Genomic DNA, 24,383 nt, shown 5'->3' on the forward strand with positions numbered 1-24,383 from the left:
GTCTGTCCAACTAATGGTCCTGACTCAATTGATTAACCACACCAAAAAAAAAACAACACACACACACACATACACAAAAAACAAAAAGGAAATTGGGCCTCTAATTTATAGCATGTATAAAAATCAACTACAGGTGCATAAAAGACAAATGTGAAAAGCATAACTTTAAAAGTTTAAAATAAAAGATACTATTTTCATGACTTTGGTATAGGGAAGAATTTCTTAAACATAACTAGGAAAGTTAACCAAATATAAAATAAAAGATTAATAAATTTGATTATAATGAAATTAAGAATATAAAAAGAAACTGAAAAGACAAACTATATCCTGGAAGAAGACATTCACAAGACAAAAATCGGCATTGTGTTAGTATCAAAAGTATGCAAAAAAGTTTTACAATTTAATAAAACAAGATAAACTATTTAAAAAATAGTGAATATTTCAGAGGAGATATGAATGTTAGGGAAATTTACGGAGAAGATGCTAACTTAGGTTATGTCATTGTAATATATCATATTATCATATGTTATTATCATAATATATCATTGGTTTAAATGCAATATTATTTTTATACCCATTAGTTTAATAAAAGTAAGTCCAAAATGTTGGTAAGTATGCAGAGGAATAAGAACTTTTATATACAGCTGAGGGGAGTACACTCCCTTTGGAGAAAACTTTTAAAATTCAAAATTGAACACGTACATATTCTATAACCCACCAATTCCATGTAGGTATAGGTTTTAGATCAACTCTTGCACAAGTACCCCAGGATATATGAATACAAATATTGATAGTAGCATTGTTTGTAATAGCAAAAAATGAAAACAAGCCAATTGCTATTTGACAGGAGAATAGATTAAGAAATTGTCATAGTTCATAGAGGAAAAACTAAGGGTTGCTAGATGGAAGGTGGGGTGGAGCAAAGGGGGAAAGTGAGGGGATTAGAAAGCCCAATTGGTAACCACAAGATGGCCACGAGAATACGAAAGTCAATTTGGGGAATGTAATCAATAATGTAAAGATTTTGTAGGGTATCGGATGGACACTTGTCTCGTTAGGGAGACCACCTCAGGGGTGATGTAGATGCTTGATCTCTGCACTGTACACCTGAAGCTGAAGCTGAACAATAACAAATGTCAACTACAATTCCATATATATATGCATATATATATGTATATATATATATACACACATATATATATATATACACACACACACATATATATATATATCCATATACACATGGGTGAAACTTTTTTTTTAAAGAGAGGAATAGTAAGTGGGATAGAGATTACTTTGAGGGAGGCAGAGGAACACAAAGATAATTTGAATGCTATCAGTAATATTCTCATTTTAAAAATTTGTGGTAGGCTCATACATTGTATTGCATCATGTATCAAATATATCACAGTAAAAATGAAAAGAATGTGAAATATTTCTTGTGAATGCTAGATTGCATTCTTCTTTATGAATACTTATTCACTGATGAGAATGAAAAATAATATTCTTCTTTTTAAATTCCTTTTCTTTGATATTGAAAGTATTGTAATAGCTAAATAGCTGAGATGATGCTACTTTTAATAGTTCTTTCATTGAAAAAAAAAGTGATAATTCTGTTTCTCCATCTGGATAGACTAATGTGCGTTTCCTTACTCCTTTTCCCCAAGCCATCTAAAATGGAATGGTCTCTGAGAGGCCACACCTGTTTTAAATATTTTAATGGTAATTGGAGTGAAACTTGGTAAGGACTGTATTTCATATAGAATTCATTCTGCAGTACCTTAGGATGAATTTTATGTAGGAGATAACAGTGAGAATATTTTTATTACTTTTTTATTACTGTTTCATTAAGGATTTTTTCACCTGACATATTTTAGAAATGTTTTACAAAAGCTTGTAGTTTTACAAGCTTTTTGAATGTAATCCCAAGATAATAATGTGATGCACGTTCCTCCCCCTGCCCCTTATAAAATACAGACCCAGCATCATTACAAAAGTCTTCAGAAATGATGTAGGCACCAAGTAAAAACTACGTAAATTCTGTTCATTTGATGTAAGGCATAGTTCAGAGAAGCAGTCACCAAATTCTTATATGGTACCAGTTCTTTTATTCATAACTGGATGTGAATAATGCATTGCCACAAGAAAGGAGCCAAATTTGTTCCTAAGGATCTCTAAAAAAATAGTTTAGACTTTATTGTGGATCTCAATTTCTAATTGTGTCAGGGTACTGTAGACTATTAGATTAGCAAAGAAAAAGGGTAAAGAGATTCTTAGTATGTATATATTTGTGTGTATGCACACACACATGTGTGCTGGCTCTAGGCAAAGTTGTGAAGCTGGCAAAATTTGTCTAGTGTTTAATGAGTCTCCCCTCCCCCTGCCCTTGATCCATCTTCAAAGTTTGGGTACAATTTGTATCAGTTTCTGGTTTACTCTTTCAAGATTTCTTTGCAAATTAGACCAACACACACACACACACACACACACACACACACACAGATTCCCGTGTTTCCTCCTTTCTAACAAAATGGGTAGCATGTTTTGTGTCTTGCTTTTTTACATATAATATGCCCTGGAGATCACTTCATGGTAGTACAAAGATTTTCCTCATTCTTTTCTGTGGCTGGATGGTATCTCTATTTGCTGGGTGTATCGTGGTTATAACTGTTATTTTAAAAGAATATTTGAGTTGTTTTCAGTTGTTTGGTATGACAACTAATGCTGCATTTCATAACCTTGTGCGTATGTTGTTGTATTTCCTAAAGTGCATCTTCAGGGAAGATTGCCAGAAGTTGGATTGCTGGGTTAAAGAGTAGACACATCTGTAATTTTTTTTGATATTATCAACTTGTTCTCAATAGAGATCATATCATTTGCACTCCAACTACAAATGTTTGAGAGTGCCTGTTTTTGCACAATCCTCACAAGAGTGTGTTGTCAAGCTTTTGGATTTTTGCCAATCCGATAGGTTAAAAAATAAATCTCAGTGTAGTTTGATTTGCATTTCTCTTATGAGATAGGCAGAGCATATTTTAATTTGTTAAGGTTCATTAGCATCTTTTGGTGTGTGAACTATTATTTTCCTATTATATATATATTTTGTCATTTTCTTCATTTTTCTAGGTCCTCTTTGTATATGTCATATCTATATGTACATATACATAAGTATATTTTTGTCATGTAAATTTATTTTGTATTTGTAAAGTCAAACACGTCAGTCTTTTGTCTTATGACTCTTGGATTTTAAGTCAGAGGTAGAATGGCTTTCCCATGCCAAGGTTATGAAGGTGTTCAACCATAATTTCTTCTAGTACTTATATGGTTTCAATTTTTATATTTAGACTTCTGAGCCATTTGGAGTTTATTCTGTACTGATCCAATTTTATCTTCTTCCAAATGGTTATCCAATTGTCCCAGCATTATTTATTAAAAATCTATTTTTCCCAATGATTTGAGATGTCACTTTAATGATATACTAAAAGTTGAGATGTACATGAGTCTATTTCAAACATTATAATCTGTTCCATCGGTCTATTTATGTGTCAGTAAATCATAGAGGATTTGTAGTGTTTTTAGTCTCTTTATAGGGCTAGCCACCCCCACTCCCATTACTTTTCTTTACATATAAATTAGAATTAACATATCTAGATCCAAGAACTTCTTGGTATGTTTTTTTGGGATTGTGTTAATCTTTAGCACAATTGATAATCTTAAAAGCATGATATATCTTTCTGTTGTCACATCTGCTTTTATGTATTTAATTAGAGTTTCATAGCTTTCTACTTGTAGTATGCACATTTCTTTTTCAATTTAGGGGTTTTCTGTTATGTTCTAATTAGTTATAATGTGTATATGAAAGCTATTGATTTATGGGTTAATTTTCTATGTTGATACCTTACTGAATTATCTTATTATAGTTTTTTCCATTGATTTTCTTGTTTTTTTTCCAGTTGTATCACCATGTTATCTGATAATAATCTTCCTCTTCCTTTAATTTTTATTTGACTGAGCTAAAATTTCCAATGCAGTTTATGTAGTAGCAGAACTTTGTTCCTGACTTTAGTTAGAATATATCCCCCCTTCATTCTCAGATTCCGCCAGGCTCCTTCGATGCCTCACCAAGCCAGGGCATCCTCTATACTTTTACCAAGGTCTTTCTCACCCGTCTTCTTAGCTTTCATATCAATAAAATACGTTTTCCTTTGGCACAATTACTGAGGAGGCTGTTTTCCCTTCTGATTTGCAATTTTGTAATTGAAGAACATTCCCTTGTATTCGGTTTTAGTTCTTCATCAGGCAACTTAAACCTAATTCCTATTGTTAGTTATTTAGTAGAAGTGGAAAAAGGAATAGTCCTTTTGAGTATGAAAAATTTCCCCATGTTTTAAGACTGTTGTAAAAATATCACTCAGTTCCTACCATATAGTAACATGGGCAAGTAAGATGCAATTAATAAAGCAGGATTACTATCTTTCATGGCTCTTGACTAAGCTTTTCTTGCTCTTTGCTGTTCTGTTCCAAGCTTTATGCCAGCTGGCTATGTGCCTCTCGTCTCCAAAGTAGCCACACTGTATCATTGGTGTGAACTTCTTTAGAGATAGACGATTGAATACGATGCAAAACTATGGAAGAAATCTTTTGAAGTTTGAACAAAAATGAGAAGGTGAGTCTTACTATTGGAAAACAATTCAAGATCAAATTTTAATTTTTTCTTTTAAATGTTTAACCTCAAGTCTAATGTGAATAGCATAACATTTTTACTCTTTATCAAGTTTTCTGAAAAATCGATTTTTTACTCTGAAATTTCATCATAATACACTCTACCCATACCAATTTGACTCAAAATGATGTGTTTAAAAATTAATTTATTAAATTTATTGGGGTGACATTGGTTAATAAGATTATATAGGTTTCAAATGAACAATTCTATAATACATTAACTGTATGTTGCATTGCGTGTTCACCACCCAAAGTCAAGTCTCTTTCCATCACCATATATTTAACCCCCTTTACCCTCTTCAACCTCCTCTCCAACCCCTTTTCCCTCTGATAACCACCATTCTGTTGTCTGTGTCTATGATTTTCTGTTTGTTGCTTTCTGTTTCATATACTACGTATGAGTGAAATCATATTGTTCTTGACTTTTTCTGTCTGACTTATTTCTCTCAGCATGATATTCTCAAGATCCATCCATATTGTTGTAAATGGCAGTATTTCATCTTTTTTTTATGGCTGAGTAGTAGTCCATTGTGTATATGTACCACATCTTCTTTATCCAATCATTTGTCAAAAGACACTTTGGTTGTTTCCATGTCTTGACCACTGTGACTAATGCTGCAGTGAACATAGGAGTACATATATCTTGATGAATAAATGTTTTTAAAATTTTCAGGTAGATACTCAGAAAAGGGATTGTTGGGTCATATGGTAACTCTCTTCTTAATTTTTAAGGACCTTTCATACTGTTTTCCACAGTGCCTGTACCAATTTCCATTCCTATCACAGTGTATGAGGGTTCATTTTTCCCCATAACCTCTCCAACACTTGTTGTTTCTTGCCTTGTTGATGATAGCCATTCTAACAGGTGTGAGGTGGTATCTCATTGTAGTTTTGATTTGCATTTCCCTAATAGCTAGTGAAGTTGAGCATATTTTCATATACCTGTTGGCCATCTATATGTCTTCTTGGGAGAAATGTCTGTTCAGGTTCTCTGCCGATTTTTTAATTGGATTTTTTGTTGTTGTTGAGTTGCTGGAGTTCTTTACATGTTTTAGATATTGTTTGCAAATTTCTTCTTCCATTTGGTTGTTTGCCTTTTTGTTTTGTTGATGGTTAAAATAACACTTTTGATATATGAGAAGAATATGAAATATCAATCCCAAACAACTTAAAGTCTATACCAGAGATGGAAAATAGGTCTCATCTCATGCCAATTTTAATTAACTGGCTGCTTAGAAGATTATGTTAAGAATGGTTCTGTGATTACATATGGATTCAGAGGAAAGAGTGATGTGGTGTCTCCCAAAGGCAGGAGTGGAAAAATAGTGGCATGAGTGCCTATTTGAAATATCTCACCTATAGTTCAAAACTTTAAATATTTGGGATGGACATTATAAACTATGTTTTAGAAAGTAGCCCTTTTATATATGTTTAAAAATAACTATTGTCTGTAAAGAAATTTCATGTGTATTTTAATGTGTCCAAGTCTGAAATTCTAAAAGTCATCTTTTTTTATGGTTTAAATATCAAAATCATTAAAAAATTATGGAACACCTTGTGGATGTTCCAGTAAATCATTTATTTTGATGATAGTGTGTTTGATCTCTGTCATTTGGGAATGGCGGCAAGCTATTACTTAAATTGCCATTCATTAACTTGGGACCAAGCCCTCAGCTCAGCAGACTTACAAACTTAATTTTGTCATTAAATTCAATTCATATGTCATGGGTGACTCACAACAACTAAACTCATAAAGTATACTTATTAATTTGTGCTAAGGACTTTACCTGGAATAGATACTGAAGAACTCAGCCTGATTAACTTGTGATGCTTGTAGTCAACTTAGATTAACTTGTGAAGCCAACTTTTAATCCAAATATCAAATTATAATAAGAAACATAACTTCCATTAGAACTGGAACACTCAAATCTACACGACTTGCCTGTCTTCTCCTTGTAGGCATACCTACATGGGAAGTAAAGTCATAATGTTCTTTTTTAGAGCATTAATTAGGACAGAGTTTGATTAATTTACTGGTCTTTCAGTGTGTTTTCTTTTGGACCAAGCAGATTCTTCCATGTACAAGTGTTTGGATCAGTGGTGCCAAATTGTAGCTTTATGAGGCTTCATTATATATATGTATTTGAGTGGCCAATCCCCCTTTGGCTGACATATTTAATAAAGCATCATCATGTAATTAATAAAATAGCAGCCAACTCTTTCAGGATTGGCTTCCATTTGTCTTTGAAGGTGACTTTGCATCTTTACTCTTGAGGATAACCTTACTTCTCTACGGGTTTGTGGGAAGCCTCACTAGCTCCTAAGTACTTAGAATACATCTTACTAAAGAGTTGTATTTAGACTTATTTTTAGTGAGTAATCTGAGGATTATTTAGTTATCTCATTTTTTTTTTTAAATACAGATAGTACACAGTGAGGGAGGAGAGAGATGGATAAAGGTTATGAATTTTGTGCAACGCAAAGAAAGTTTTTAATGGATGCTAATATTCAGTAAAATCTTTCAGAAGTGCACTGCTTTTCACACATTTTTTGCTGCATGCTTTAGCTTTAGCCCTCAGACCTCCCATGCAGACAGCACATATGTTCCATGAGGCTGTGCTGTAAAAGTTAGTATTTAATCCTGTGTGCTATTAATCTGTGGTAATGGTTGAGCTGGGCTGAGTTGGGTTCAGGATGTTATGTCAACAGTACTGCAATGCTTATTAAAAATGGATTTTTGTTTCTTTCTCCCATTTCATTTGAAACTATGTTTCTAAGATTTTTCTTCCAATAAACTGCCACATTTCTCAAATTATTCTACTCAACTCTGGAAAATAAAAGCTGACACCTATTACCACAATTCCATTGTAAATGCATACTATTATGCTTTACAGCAACACTTGGTTTTCTGTAGCAATTTCTAGTTGAGGAACTCTAAACATTTCATGAATAGAGCTTTCTAGTCTTTTATTAAATTGTAATTGGGGGTGGGCGGAAAATGGCAGATTTTAAATTCACTTTAATTCTGTGGCCCCTCTAAGGCTTATGGAGCAACATCACAGAATTATCATTGGTTAAGGTGACAACTTTTCCAAAAGGACAAGTGTTCTTTTGTATGAAATTGTTACCATTGGGATGAATTCACAGATATGGCTTAGGGACTTATTACTTCTTCTAAAGAGAACTGGGAAGATTTAGAAATAAAATTTATTTTGACAAGAAAAAGATCTTATGGTTATATAATTGAGATGAAACAAAACAAAACTAAATCAAAAAGTGCTATTTTAAAAATTCGCTATTTCTGAGTTTTGGGATGGGTGGTGACCAAGGGAGGACTGTTGTATTAAAGAAGATCGTATTGTACTTGGGTTGCCTTTGTTATGTACCTGAAGACCCTTAGCAATGTTTCAAGACAGAGATGAGAAAAAGACATCCCAACATTATTCCCTGTGATCTGAAGTTAGGGAAATCCTTTGGGGATGGGTAAGGAGTCTCTGACTAGGGTAAGTTAGGGAGGGCAATGGGACTGGTTGACAGAGTGAAACAGAAGTGTGAGTGTTGACAGTGGAGCTGGTGATTGTAGTTCTGAATCTTTGAGGCAGTGAAATCTACAACAGATTCCAACTCTTTTGGGACCAGTTTAATTAATGGGAAGAGGTTGTGTGTGTGAACCCAGAGCTAGGCCCTAAGAATGGAAATATTTGGCACTTGGGCTTATTAAGAAATGACTTTCCCACTGCTGAGCATAACTGGGGTGGGGGTGTACCATTGTAACATCCAGAAAGAAGATTCAGGCTCCAATTCTGTGTTTCATTACTGTCCTTCAGGGATAGGTTTTCAACATCAGGAAATATTTTCTGAGCTGAGGCAGCATTTGCTTCCTTGAAATCTGTGTTTCTCAGTTCAGATTTTTCTTACAGCCTTGAGAACCTTGACCTATATCTGCAATACATATTCTTAAAAAAGTTTTAAATGATCATTGGCCGCCTTCAAACTTTTCACATTGCTTTCTGATGAGTCTTCTAAATACACTATTTTTTTCATATCATTCTTGTGTTCGAAACTTTTAATGGTTCTCATTGTCTCTTAGTTTGTATGAGTTAAAACTAACTGACTTCATGGTTTTCATTCTAGTCTGGTTACAAAAGGTTTTTTAATCCTTGTTAGCCACTACTTCCTTATGTGAAATCTTTACTCTACCCTGATTGCTCTGCTCACTGTTTCCAAAACACACCACGTCAACGTCTTTGCTCCCACCATTCCATTCACACGAATTCCCTCTCACCACTTGAAAGTCTAAAGAGATTCTCTCTCTGTATAAATGTGTGCTTTTAAAGAAATACTATTTTATAAAATTTTACACACCCAGTCATACCCTTACAATTTTACTTTTCTCAGCTCTGAACTTTTGAAGTACTTATTTTTTTGCGTTAATTTTTTACTATCATTGATTTTTCTAAAAGTTCGTTCAGCATAAAATGCTCAAGATTGAACAAATAAAACAAAAACCAAACCAAACCACACAAACAAGCTTCCCTAAAACATACCCACCTTGATGGAACTAATAGAAGCTAGAAAAACTGTTATTTCAAAATGGGAGCAGTCTACTTTGCAAGAAGAAATAGGGATTTTGAGTAACTCTGAGAATAGAGTTGCCATTTTGAGGAAAAAAAATACTTAAGGTGGTCCTTTTATTGCAATGAAACTCCAGCAACAACATGTATTTTTATTCTTTAATGGTATGGTGGCATAACCACAAAACTAACATTGCTATTTTGACATAACAAGACTTTTACATGTGATGAGTGGTATGGCTAAACACGTGGTTCTTTTAAACTCTGAGTATATGTCTGTTGAATTATTTAGAAAATACCTGCAAAGGGCAGAGCATTATGCTGCTATCTAAAATTTATGCATGTCAGGGAAATGAGTTCTATAATCTGTGAGCATTGAGGGAATTGCAGATTTAACATTGACCTAAATCTTTGTATGCAGGGTAGAGGGAAGTCAGCCTCACCTCTTCCCTCAAATGCTCAAGCCTGAATGGAACCTCCCTGGCATTGGCTTTTCCCAGAGTACCAGCTCAGCTTGAAACAATGAAAGTAGCGTATCTGATCACAAGCAGTTGATCCCGACATGTTTATTGATGGCGCTATCAAGGAAAACAGCATACTGACATACAATACAAAAAAACTTGGCAGACTTTACAGTGGCAATTCAGTTTTGGCATTTATATTGGTAAAAACAGATTACAAGGCTTAGTGCAGCTCAAACCTTATTTAAGCTTGCAAAATGTCTGATTTGATCAGTTGGCATTCCACAGAGAGCAACACCTCCATCTCTAGGAATTCCTCTTATGCAGCTTACATTGGGGTAGTGCCTACGCTTTGCTTTGAGTGTGTTATGTAATCTAATCTTTCCCCGCCCCCTTCTGATTGACCCCATTCAAAAGATTCAAAAGTCACCATGGCCCTGTCAGCACAGTTTAAACAATGTTGACTGAAGAGTGACACTTAGTGGCTAGAAATATTCCTTACAGTACTCTTCTGTAAGAATCTCCATTAACATGCCCCGTGGTAATAAAGTAAATGATACCAAAATTTTGTCTTCTTGGCAAAGTAATATATAGTATTTGAAGTGTTGTTGGTTTTGCAGCAGCTGTCATTCCATACCAATCCATTTAGTTAAAAAGCAAACAGGTGGCTCACACATATTGTTTGTACTACATAAATTTTTAAGTTTTCTTTAGTTCTACTGAAATAAATGGGGCACTTTTGCTGTTGATTTTCATTTACCAGAAGAATATATAACAATGCTGTGGAGACATTATTAATTAAGAGCACTGTTCAAAATGCTTGCCTTCTTCTAAGCAAATATCTATTGACTTGAAATACGAACAAGTAACTAAGCTAGACAAGTAATTTACACTTATGTCTGTGAGACTGCAAAAAAAACACAACCCCACAAAACAACAACAAAAAACCCAAACAAAAGATTACTGTGTCCTTAATTAACCCTTTTGTTTTGGTGTTACGACACAGAAGAAGTTAAATTATAGAGAGGTTAAATGGGTCAAATATATGGTGATGGAAGGAGAAATGACTCTGGGTGGTGAGACACAAGGTGATATATAAATAATATAGTATGGAATTGTACACTTGAAACTTATGCAATTTTACTAACCATTGTCACCCCAATAAATTTAATTAAAAATTATAGTGGGGTTTTAAAATGTTTATTCCACTATCAAGAGTTTATTCCTTTAAGTTCTAGGTTAGGTTTTCTCTCAATTTTATTGCAGAGATTTAGTAAAATTGATTTGTGGATTTAATTTTGACCTTTAAGGAAGGGTTTGGGACAATAGTGTTTTATTTGCCTGAAAATTAAAGCATGATACCTTGCCTGAAGTTAATGTGTTCTTAAGTCTCTTGAGGTGCTGCGATTGGAAAGCAATTTAGAATATTGTCTTCTGTCAGCTTCATAGATAACAGAGAGATGAGTGGAAAATTTCTGACTATTGGGTGTGACAAAAATGGTACCATAGTCATGGAAAAATGAATACCGTGTTGTTTTAATTACATATATAAAAAATATATATTTTTAAGTAGCAAAACAAATTCAATGAAAAAATTGCTTTTTGACAGAACTGATTTAGGGAATGGGAGGAGTGAGGTGATACAATAGGCTTTTACAAGTGTAATGAAAAGTCTTTCTTAAGTAAATCAATTATGTAAAAGTTGACTTTACAAAACAGATCAATTAGAATGTGCTTATGAGGTTTACAGAAGCATTTACCAAAGTCTCAAAATAAACCATGTATCATTCAAAACAGTGATTTTATTCAGATACTTTCTCAGTTGAATAAACAATTAGCTGAATTCTCCACTTTCTGGTTATTTTACTCCTCGCACCCCACTTGTACTCGCTATCCCTGCCCAGCAGGAGATGGTGCCCCTCTTGTGTTTTGAGCGTGTATCTTAACCTTAATTGTCTGTAATTGTCTATTTCTCTCACATGGCAAACTCCTTGAGGTTTGGTATTGTGTGTCTCCTTCACTGTCTCTAGTGTCTGGCATTTATTTAATAAGTACCCGTTAAATAGTTAACGTTTGTAGGTGCCACAATATTGGAATAGAGCTAAAGGGAAAAGGCAAAGTGAAATTCCTTCCTGGTTTCTGAGGGACAAGTGGACCCCTTACTTGTTGGGCTCTCTTTTGTGCTTGTCCAGGAGGGATGATGAGCTTCTAGTCTATTGACCTTTCTTTTTGCTGTTGACGGTTTTGAGGTATGGGTTTGGGGATCAGCCATCTATATAAAAGAGGCCATTGTATTCCAGAGACTGCAGTTAGAGACTGTACGGCAGATTCATTAAATGATTCTCCATATAGAACTACCAAGGAGATTGTCTTCACTCTTGGGGATATGTTAATCAAACTACTATGATGAAAAGAATGTTGTACTGCTGAATGGAAGCTTAAGCCTAGTTCCATAACTTTATAACTCTGTATTTATCTGTGATATTATTCTTAATCTCTTTGATCCCCAATTTCTTCTTTTACAAAATGAAAGTGTGGGACTGGATGACCTTTAAGGTTTCTTCTGACCTTATATGCTAAGTCTTTATAGCACATGAGGACACAAAACAAAGATGCTGAGTTTGATTTTAATTACCTAGAAGGCTGTCCACTAGATGAAGCATAGGACAATAGGAATTACCTACTAACTCATTCATTCTTCGATTTAATATAGATCTACAACATATGTATTTTGTTGACGAGTGAGCTCATCAATTTATTTCCTTGTTTCAGTTCTTAAAGCAAAAATGTTTTTTTTTTTTAAATCTTTCAATTTTTATATAATCATAGGCTTACATACAGTTGTAACAAATACAGAGATCCCATGGACACTACCCAATGATAACATTTTGCAAAACTATAGTATAATAGCACAATCAGGATATTGAGATTGATACAGTCATAACACAGTACATTTCCATCTTCACAAGGATACCTTCTATTGCCCTTTTATACCCACACTCAGTTTCCTCCTGCTCCTAAGCCCTGATGACCCTAATGTGTTCTCTATTTCTATAATTTTACCATTTCAAAAATGTTATATAAATGGAATCAAATAGTATGTAACCTTTTGGGATTGACTTTTTTCACATAATTGTCTAGAGATTTATCCAGGTTATTGCACGTATCAGTAATTCATTCTTTTTATTGATGTAGCACATCCATACGGTAGAATACTACTCTACAGTTTATTTAACCATTCACCCATGGAAGGACGTCTAGATTGTTTTTAGTTTTTGGCCATTATGAATAAAGCTTCTATAAACATTTATGTTCAGGTTTTTGTGTGACCACATCTTTGAGATAAATACCCAGGAATGCAATTGATGTGTCATTTGGTAGTTTCATGGTTAGTCTTTTTCTTTTTTTTTTTTTTTTAAGAAACTGCCAGATTCTTTTCCAGAGTGGTTGTGTTATTTTACATTCATTATATATGAGTGATCCAGTTTCTCTACATCCTCATCAGCATATGGGTTAGTCACTATTTTTTATTTTAGCCATTCTGATAGGTGTGGAGTGACATCTTATTGTGCTTTTAATTTGTACTTCACTAATGACTAATGATGTTGAACATCTTTTCATGTGTTGATTTGCCATCTGTGTATCTTTGGTGAAATGTCTCTTCATTCCTTTTGCCTATTTTCTAATTGATTTTTTAAAAAACTGTTGAGTTTTGATGGCAAACAGACATACGAAGAAATGCTCAACCTCACTAGCCATCAGAGAAATGCAAGTAAAAACCACAATGAGATACCACCTCACCCCAGTAAAAATGGCTATCATCAATAATTCAACAAACAACAAGTGCTGGCGCGGATGTGGAGAAAAGGGAACGCTTGTGCACTGTTGGTGGGATTGCAGATTAGTGCAGCCACTATGGAAAACAGTATGGAGGTATCTCAGGAATCTGAAAATGGAACTACCTTATGACCCAGCACTTCCACTCCTAGGTATCTATCCGGAGAAATCCAAAACTCCAATTCAAAAATCTGTATGCACTCCTATGTTTATTGCAGCACTATACACAATAGCCAAGACATGGAAACAACCGAAATGCCCATCGGTAGATGGCTGGATTAAGAAACTGTGGTACATTTATACAATGGAGTATTACGCAGCCATAAAGAAAAAAGAAATCTTACCATTTGCAACAACATGAATGGATCTAGAGAACATTATGTTAAGCGAAATAAGCCAGAAAGAGAAAGACAAGTACCATATGATCTCATTTATATGCGGAATCTAAAGAAAAGAATAAGTGAATGAACTAATCAGAAACAGTTCTGGGGACAAAGAGGAAAATCTTAGGGTTGTTAGATGGGCGGGGGGGGGTGGGGATAAGAGGAAAGGTGAGGGGATTAGAAAACAGTCGGTAACCACAAAATGGCCTCAGAGTTTTTGAAAAATAATTTGAGGAATGTAATCAACAATGTTGTAAAGATTTTGTAGGATATCTGATGTACAGAGGTCCCATCTGGGAGACCACCTCAGGGAAAATGTAGATGCTTGATCAATGTACTGTACACCTGAAGCTGAACAATAATGAATGCTAACTATAATTTTATATATATAATGTGATGGCTCGGTGCAATGTCGGACGGATAGTGGAAGGGGGAATGGGGGAGGGGGGGTTCATGGTGTGAGGGATATAAATGATGAACGTCTGAAAAAAAACACAGCACCAATTGAAAATCTTTTATAATAAACTGTTGTACTAGAAAAAAAAACTGTTGAGTTTTGAGTCTTTATATTCTAGACACTAGACCTTTGTTGGTTATGTGGTTTGCATATATTTTCTCCCAGTCTATAGCTTGTCTTTTCACCTTTTTAACAAAATCTTTCACAGAGAAAATTTTAGTTTTAATGAAATTCAGTTTATCAATTTTTCCTTTTAGGTATTGTGCTTTTGGTATTGCCTTAGAACTCTTTGCATAATCCTTGATCCTGAAGATTTTTCCATTGTTTTTCTAAAAGTTTTCTTGTTTTACATTTTATATTTAAGGCTGTGATCCAGCCTTGGGTTACAATTTTGGTTACATTTTGTATAAGCTGTGGAACTTACATTGAAGTTCAAATATTGCCTATGAGTATCCAGTTGCTCGAGCACGATTTTGTGAAAAGTCTATCTTTTCTCCACTGAATTGCTTTTGTACCTTTGTCAAAAATCAGTCGGGCATATTTTTATGGGCCTATTTCTTTGTTCTTTGTTAAATTTCACTGATCTATGTGTTTATCCCTCTACCAATACCATTACTATGACTATATAATAAATCCTAAAATCAAGTAGATGGATTCTTTCTGTTTCATTTTTATTTTTCAAAATTGTTTTAGGTATTCTAGCTTTTTGAATCTTGTGGGATTTTGATAGGAACTGTATCAAAACTTGGAGAGAATAGATACCTTTAACATATCGTGTCTACCAATCTACGAACATGGTATATCTCTTCATTTATTTATATTTTCTTTGAGTTCTTTCATCAGCTTTGTACAAATTTCAGCATGCAAATTATGGACGTGTTTTGTTAGAATTACAGTTAAGTATTTTATTTTGAGCATTTATAAATGGTATTGTATTTTAAATTTCAGTGTTTATGTATTTACTGCTACTTTATAGAAATACAATTGATTTTTGTATGTTAATTTTGTATCCTACAACCTTGCTGAAATCACTTATTAGCTCTAGGAGTTTGGTTGTGTGTGTATATAGATTCTTTGGGATTTTCTATGTGGATAATCATGCTTTTGCAAATAGGGAGAATATTCTTTTCTAATCTCTATTTCTTTTATTTTCCTTTCTTGTTTTATCGCAAAGGCTAGAGCTTTCAGCACTTTGTTGAATCAAGAATGCTCAAAGTAGACATTTTTGCCTTGTTCCTAATGTTAGTGGGAAAGTCACCATAAGTGTAATGCTAGTTGGTGGTAAGATTTTGTAGGTGCTTTTTGCGAAATTGAGAGAGATCTCTGTATTCCTATTATATAATGAAGCTTTGAATTTTATTTAAACCTTTCCTTTTGGTTGACTTTCTCTGACCTCACTCTTGCAGTAGAAGGAGGGATGCAGGTGCCACCATGTAAATAATAGGTGGAGTAGAAGTTAGGTTGTTGACACCGGGGTGGGGGGGGCTCTTCATTACTGCTGCATAGAGTGGGGATTATGGCTTCCCACAGGGTCTCCATTGACACTGTGGGAGGGGTGGCATCATTACCCTGGGTGATGGTGAAAGTCCTATTCTGCACTAGGCCTCCTTTGACACTGCCCCAGTGGGGTGGGGAGGGTGCCTGCTGGTTTGGGGAGGAAGGTTCAGTTCCTCATGTGGTCTCTGGTGACACTGCAAGGGAGTGTCATTTTACTGTCATATTACTGGCCAGCATGGATGAAAGTCCCAGCTTCCTATTTGACCTTATTTGACACTAGTCTGGTGATGGTAGTGAAGCACCTCATTACTGCTTTTTGAGGGTGGAAGTCCTAAGCTACCCATTTGACCTTTGCTGGTATGGGTGAGAGTAGAGCCACAGTTTTGTTGTTGTTGTTGTTTGTTTTTTTGTTTTTTTTGTGTGTGGTATTTGACTGAAGTAGAGCAGATATTGTCTAAAAGTTTTCTATTTCACTAGGCTGACCTTCTTTTGGTCCTATGGTTAGAGAGAGCAAGCTTTTGTTGGGGCTATTTTGTCTATGCCTGTTGGTGTTTCCAGGTTCTTGGCTTCTTCAGCTGGAACTCTGGGACATAGGAGCATAAAGAAAATCCAGGAACTCACCACTGTGTTGTTCCTCGGGTTTTGATGTTTTTAGCCAGTCTGCCTTCTTCTTTTTACCTTTCAGGTTAATTTTATATATAATGTCCAGGATTTTCAGTTGTGCCTAGTGGAAATATGGAAAAGTTCCTCTGTTCCATCTTCCTGAAAAAAAAGGCTTTTAATGTCTCAAAATAGAGAAGAACTTTTATTTGCTGCTGAGGTTGTGGGGAAAGGAAGAGAATTCCATTTTGATTGATTTGTAGTGTTTTTGAGTGAGGAAGGAAAGGAAAAGAGATTCTGCCATTTCTAAAAAAAAAATCTGAGTCCTGTGTATTTGTTTCTTCACTAATTCATTCATTCATTTATTCATTCGTTCATCATTCAGCAAACATTTATAAATCAACACTATGCATGGCTGTGTGATTGGTGCTAGGGATACAAAGATAAAATTATATTTGCCTATTAGGATCTCTAAGTCTAGTGTATTGGAGCCTGACACCCAAATAAGCAAATCATCAAATGTTTTGAAGTGAACTGAATCCTGAAGGATGAGTGGACGTTCCTTAGGTAAACTGGAAGGAGATGATGTAAGTAGAAGAAATGGCTTGTTTAAAGGCACAAAATCATAAAATTTTGAGGGTTTAGGAAAATGGCAAGCATTGATATGAAGAGCAAGGGGTTCATATCAGTGAGTGGAGGAAGATAAGGCTGAAAATAATGGTTGGGTCGAATTATGGAAGCCTTTAATATGTTATGTCATACTAAGGAAGTTTTATTACACTTTTTGCAAACAATGGAAAGTTCTCTTTAAGCTATTTGAGTTTTTAAAAATAATTTTTTTGTTATGTTTATATTTATGTCCATATATATCGTTTAATATCTTTTTACTTGTGTGGATGTAAAATTTGCCAGTCAGCCTTCCTCTCTCTTTTCCCTTGGACCTTCCCCTATACGATCATCTGTGGCTAGAAAGGGGAGAGAGAAATTTGCACTTAAACATGGAGAGGTACTAGATAGAAATGTGTAAACGTCACAGATGCACAAGTGAAGCTCAGGATGAAGCCATTGTTTGAAATCTGTTCTCACAGTTCCATTTTCACTAGTTGTGAGTGGATGTGTTTAAACATAGCAGCACCCAGTTAATCCTAATAGTCACTTCCCTATCCCTTAACCCCCTCACAGTCATTTCAGCCTACTTATTTATCAACAGTGATTTTTCCTAGAATCTAGTAGAATTGTACACTTTCTGGGCTATATTAACTTTAGGAAATGAAAAATCCATATTGTCTCCAAGAAATGGGAATGTGTGATTCTAGCCTATTATGCTAAAGTAGATAAAATATTCTTTATCACGCAGAGTGTCATATTAATGTTTCATTGTTTTCTCCTTAACCGTCTACATTTATGGTCACTATCTCTCTGTCTTCAGGCGTATCCTATTAGTATCTACAAACTCTTCCCCTCTTCCGTGTTTAAACCTAATGGCATTCCCAATGTATTGGTATATTTTAAAAAAATCCCATATACAATAACACTTTATTTTTATGCTGTCTAAATCTTTTATTTAAAGACATCTGGTATGTTTGGCTCCGCGGACAAAATATGACAGTGCTGAAAAGTAGTATTAGCAATTCTTATGACTTCTTACATATTTTAAGATATTTATGGCAGAAATTACAAACTGTGGTGGATAGAGTAGCAGACTAAGAAAAATGTATGATATGCGATTGTTTACTTGTTTGCAACCTTGGGAAAACCATTAGCCTTTTCTATGATTCTTATTTATAACTGCAATTTTATAGTTCCGAAAGAGGCCAAAAGTGCCCCAAATAGCTGCATAATAGGAATTCTGATTTTAAACATAGTTATTTGGGGTTTCTAAAATATAGCATAATATACTGCTACTGTTAATGTTCCTGAGGTGGCTCACTTGAATTCATTTTCTCTCCGTGATTAAATACATGCCCTTTAAATAGCCAACAGTAACTTTTTGGTTTGAACTTCTATATGAATTATAAATGAAAATATAATATTGAACTGTACTTTCACTTGTTACAGAAATACTTTTTATATATTTAATTGTGGTAAAATTGGTATACAGAGTTATATATAGTTCGGGTGTACAATGTTATAATTCAATATTTGTGTACCCTACATAGTGTTTAATCACTGTAAATCTAATTATCATCCATCACCATACAATTGATTTACTTCCTCCATTTTGCCCTCCTCCCAACCCCCTTTCCTTCTGGTAACCACCAATCTGTTCTCTGTATCTGAGTTCTTCTTCTTTTTTTTTTTTTAAGGCTGTACATATAAGTGAAATTATATGGTATTTGTCTGTCTTTATGTGACTTGTTTCACTTAACATAACACTTTCAAGGTCCATCCATGTTGTTGCAAATGGCAAGGTTTCCTTCTTTTTTATGGCTGAGTATCACGGGAATGCAAATCAAAACCACAATGAGATATTACCTCACCTGTTAGAATGGCGATTATAAAAAAGACCCGAAATAACAAGTGTTGGTGAGGATGTGGAGAAAAGAGAACCCTCATTCACTGTTGGTGGGATTGTAAATTGGTGCAACTACTATGGAAAACAGTAAGAAAGTTCCTAAGAAAATTAAGAATAGAACTAGCATACGACCCAGCTATCCCACTTTTGGGTATTTGTCTGAAGAATCTGAAAACACTAATTTGAAAAGACATGTGCAGCTCTATGTTCATTGCAAAGTTGTTACAATAGCCAAAGTATGGAAACAACCCAAGTGCCCATTGATGAATGAATGGGTAAAGAAGATGTGAGATCTGTCTGTCTGTCTGTCTGTCTGTCCACCTATCTATCTATCTATCTATCTATCTATCTATCTATCTATCTATCTATCTATCGTCTATCACACAATGGAATACTACTCAGCCGTAGAAATTCTTTAGATATTAAAGTCTTTTAGATATTAGACTGAATTAGTTGTAAACTGAATTTTAAAAATTGTCATACAATTTCAATTATATTTTGCTGTTCACAGTTTTAATTCAGACATATTAATCGACTTAATAATAGTATCTCTGCAATGAAGCCATGATAAATAATGCTATTATGTCACACATGTATGACCAGTTCACAGTTTGGTGTTTCAGTTCGGGTGTACTGTCTTCTGCTGGATAGAAAATGCTATCCTGTTAAATGAATAGAACCTTGCTGCCTGACTAGTGATTTATTTTGAAACTTTGAAACTATGTTATGTTTGCTGAGGACAGGGTGAAGAAACTTTCACACACAAGCCGGATTTCCTCAGATATGAGTGATTCTAGGAAGTTCTTTGATTTATGGAATAATTAATTTCATTATAAAATTTTCACAATCACCTGGAAAATTGGTTAAAAAGAAAAACTTAATTTAATTTACTATGGTATGTCTATATTTATATAAATTTATATACCTTTTATTGAAGCCAAAGATCAAGATTCAGCCAAACTTGGGGCTTTTGGGTGCTGGAAAAGTTTGTTCCTTGATCTGGTGCTAGCTACCTAGGAGTGCTGAGTTTGTGAAAATTCATTAAGTTCTCCATTTACAATAATATATGCAGTTTTATATATATAAAATGTCAATAAAATATTCCTTTTTAAAAAAAGGATTCAGCCAAACTGGGGAAATGGAGAGGCCACGATCATTGGAAGTGTTGAGTATGGTGACTGACATTGTGATTTTTGTGCATTTCTTTTTTCAGATTGAAGTTATTTAAAAATTGTGCATGCTTAGTAGAGGTGTATGAGAAGAATAATGCTGCATTTTGCTCTGATTCACAATACACATGCTAGCTATATTTTGCTTTTCTGAAAAACTTGTACTATCTTTACTTCTCTAAATCTGTTGTCTTTCTAACCATGATACCAAAGACAAATATCCTGAAGAAAAGAGTGATTGATTTTACTACAAAATTTTTAAAGCGTCTGTCTGCCAAAACCCACTATGAACAAGATTGAAAGGAACTGACAATTGGGAAGTATGGGGGCAACACATATGGTGAACAAAAGGTGAAAATTCTTCTTCTAAAGAGCTCTTAAAATATAAAAGAACGTGTATTACATGTCAGGCCATCATTTCATCTGGAGAGCCAGGTGCTGTTATTATCTTTATTTTATAGGTGAAAAAAGTAAGGCTTAGAGAGGTCGTAGTGTTAGTGATGGATTAAGGCTTCAAACCCAGGTGGTCTAACCCTAGAGGTTATGCTTTTAACCACTATCCTATAGTGCCCTTCATTCTGTAGATGGCCAGACACGTGAACAGACAATTCACAGACAGACACATACAATAGACAGTAAACATATAAAATTTTACTTTATAGAAATCAAATAAATGCAAATGAAAATAATGAGAAAATGTTTTTGTCTATCAAACTGACAGAGATTTTAAAAAGTAGTCATGTTTATTATTAGCAAGATATAGAAAAATCAGACAATTGATAAATCCTTTCATTGGAAAATAATCCTTTTTTTTTTCAAAGATTTTATCAGGGAAGGGGAATAGGACTTTATTGGGGAACAGTGGGTACTTCCAGGACTTTTTTCCAAGTCAAATTGTTGTCCTTTCAGTCTTAGTTGTGGAGGGCGCAGCTCAGCTCCAGGTCCAGCTGCCATTTCTAGTTGCAGGGGGCGCTGCCCACCATCCCTTGCGAGAGTCAAACTGGCAACCTTGTGGTTGAGAGGACACGCTCCAACCAACTGAGCCATCCGGGAGCTCAGTGGCAGCTCAGCTCAAGGTGCTGTGTTCAATCTTAGTTGCAGGGGGCGCTGCCCACCATCCCTTGCGGGACTGGAGGAATTGAACTGACAACCTTGTGGTTGAGAGCCCACTGGCCCATGTGGGAATTGAACCGGCAGCCTTCGGAGTTAGGAGCATGGAGCTCTAACCACCTGAGCCACCGGGCCGGCCTCATAATCTTTTAATTATAGTTTATTGGGGTGACAATTGTTAGTAAAGTTACAGGTGTACAATTCTGTAATACATCATCTATATGGATATCACACCGTGTGTTCACTGCCCAGAGTCATTTCTCCCTCCATCACCATATATTGGATTCCCTTTACCCTCATCTACCACCCCCGTCCCTCCTTACCCTCTGGTAACCACTAAACTATTGTCTGTCTATGAGTTTTTTGTTTCTTCATTTGTTTATCTTCTTCTCTTGTTTTTTTCAGTTTTATATACCACACATCAGTGAAATCATATGGTTCTCTACTTGTTCTGCCTGACTTATTTCATTTAGCATTTTAATCTCAAGATCCATCTATGTTGTCACAAATGGTACTATTTCATCTTTTCTTATGGCAGAATAGTATTCCATTGTGTATATATACCACAACTTCTTTATCCATTCATCTATCGAAGGACATTTTGGTTGTTTCCATGTCTTGGCCACTGTAAACAAAGCTGCAATGAACATTGGAGCACACGTGTCTTTATGGATCAGTGTTTTCAGATTTTTGGGTAGATACCCAGGATTGCTGGATCATATGGTAATTCTATTTGTAATTTTTTGAGGAACCTCAACACTGCCTTCCATAACGCCTGCACCAGTCTGCATTCCCACCAACAGTGTATGAGGGTTCCTTTTTCTCCACAGCCTCTCCAACACTTGTTACTATTTGTCTTTTTGATGATAGCCATTCTGACTGAGGTGAGGTGATATCTCATTGTGGTTTTTATTTGGGAAAATAATCTTTAAAAAAATTTCTTAAAATTTTGTATGGTTTTAACATTGCAATTCAATTTATAGTTCTTTCCTGAGAAAATAGTTGTGTAAATATGAGATTTAGTTACAAGGTTATGACCTCAATATTTGTTGATAATTGCTAAAAACTGGAGTCAGTCAGAATATTCAGTGGGGAATTGCTTAAAAAATTAGTGTGCATCTATAAAATGGAATTCCAGTAATTTAAAAAGACATTTTAGAGAACTCCTTAATGACATGTGTGTATATATGTATCTATATACATGCATTTATACATGTATAACTGCATATATACACACACATATACATATATATGTATACTGTGTATTAAGAGAATAAATCAGGTCTTTAAGTCATTAGGATTCGGTTTAGAATGTGTACATTTTTGCATTGATAAAAGACTGGAAACATTTACACCAAAATATTAACAGTGATTATCTCCAGTCATTGGGATTTTCAGTCAGTTTTTTGAGTTTTCTGAATTTTCTACAGTTGAATTTTAATCTTTTAAAGAAAAAAAAAATGTTACCATGAAATTTCCTTTAAATCACTCCTGTTGCATATAAGATTTTTTAAAAAAGCATAGTCACAGATTATTGAAAAGGAAATTTTGATCTCTTCATTGTTCTTTAATTTCTAATGAACAGTACATATGGATCCTTATTTTGGTCTTAAAATGGATAGTTATCAGTAATGCTATTCCTGGTTAAACTTGAATGATATTATTTTATTCATAATTTCCCTGTGAATTTTTCTTTGTCTCATTTGCTGGCTAAATTTTTACCTTTTTTTTCTATTCTTTACCTTCTCCATATTTATATTTATCTCTTTCTTACTTTTTTTGGGATGCCTCTTGTTTTTCTGTTTACTCTTTTGTAACACAGCCATTTGGTGTTCATCTTTCACATCTTTTTCTCACAGTGAAAATTTTGCAAAATTGGCATAGAATGTGTTATGATAAATGAAAGATACCTACTAGCTTATTTTATCTTACATTATATAACAGAATTAAGATTATGTAACCTCGTTCTCAATAATTGGTGGTTTAATTTCAGCATTTGTTTATAAACTTCCATCAGTGTTTTAATTTTCTGTTAATGTGGGACTTACTTGTTAGGTATTGTTTCTGAATGGCTGTACTTCCCTCCCACCCTGAGCAAATGGTTTCTCTGTGCTTTCAGTAAGTCAATTTACATTTGGAGACATGGCACAGTACAAGATGATTCAAACAGAAAGGAAAAAAAAAAAAGATCTCTGGCACTAATTCTGATCAAAGTGTCAACAGGTATCTAGTATATACTGAGCTTTTCATTTTGCTTATACGTTATCAGGCAGAGTAGGCAGGGAGAAGAGACCTTGAATTGAAAAGCTTTGAATCCAGAGAAAATATTTCTGTCGCTATTAACAGATTCGGTGGTTTGATTTGCTGCAATTCTATCATTTGAACACTGAGTGGCACTAAAGTCTAGGTCACAAATATAATATTGTCCATTCAAATTCTAATATTCAGGGGTCTATTCATGAGGATGGCTTTGGAAAAGTGCAGAAAGGATCAGTAAAAGGCACTTTGAGCAAACAGAAAAAATAAGTAGTTTCATCCAGTTACTTCTGAGAACTGGAAGTTTAATCAAACTCTATTGCTGTTATTTGCAAATTATTTGAAAACAAGAAGTAAGCTGCTGTTTAAATGACCAAAGATGATTAACTGCATTGCAACCTGTTCTTGAATATTTCCCCTCTTTCTTTGCAGGAGGTGGGGCCCTATACTTAGAACATTGCAGACAGCGTGCACCTGTATGTACGCTCATGTTGTTAAGCTTCTGTGTACCCACAGTGGGCCATACCCATACTAAGCATTAGTTCTGAACTCCAGCATCTTTAAATACGTTTTAGTTATACCTATAAATGTGTGTTCTTCCATTTGACCAAATCTGGGAAATACCAGTGTCTTTGCAGTTTGAAAAAAAATAGAATTTGATTTGAAGGAGGAAGAAAATTGCACTTACGTTTTGTTGCTTCTTTGAACTTTAAATTATTTATTCATTTTTTCTGCTAATATTACACTGGTATAAATGCTTCTCCCTGAGAAAAGGCATACTCTTATGTCTTGCAGTTTTTTT

Source organism: Rhinolophus hipposideros, assembly GCF_964194185.1.
Source record: "Rhinolophus hipposideros genome assembly, chromosome: 6".
In the NCBI taxonomy this organism is placed as follows: domain Eukaryota; kingdom Metazoa; phylum Chordata; class Mammalia; order Chiroptera; family Rhinolophidae; genus Rhinolophus; species Rhinolophus hipposideros.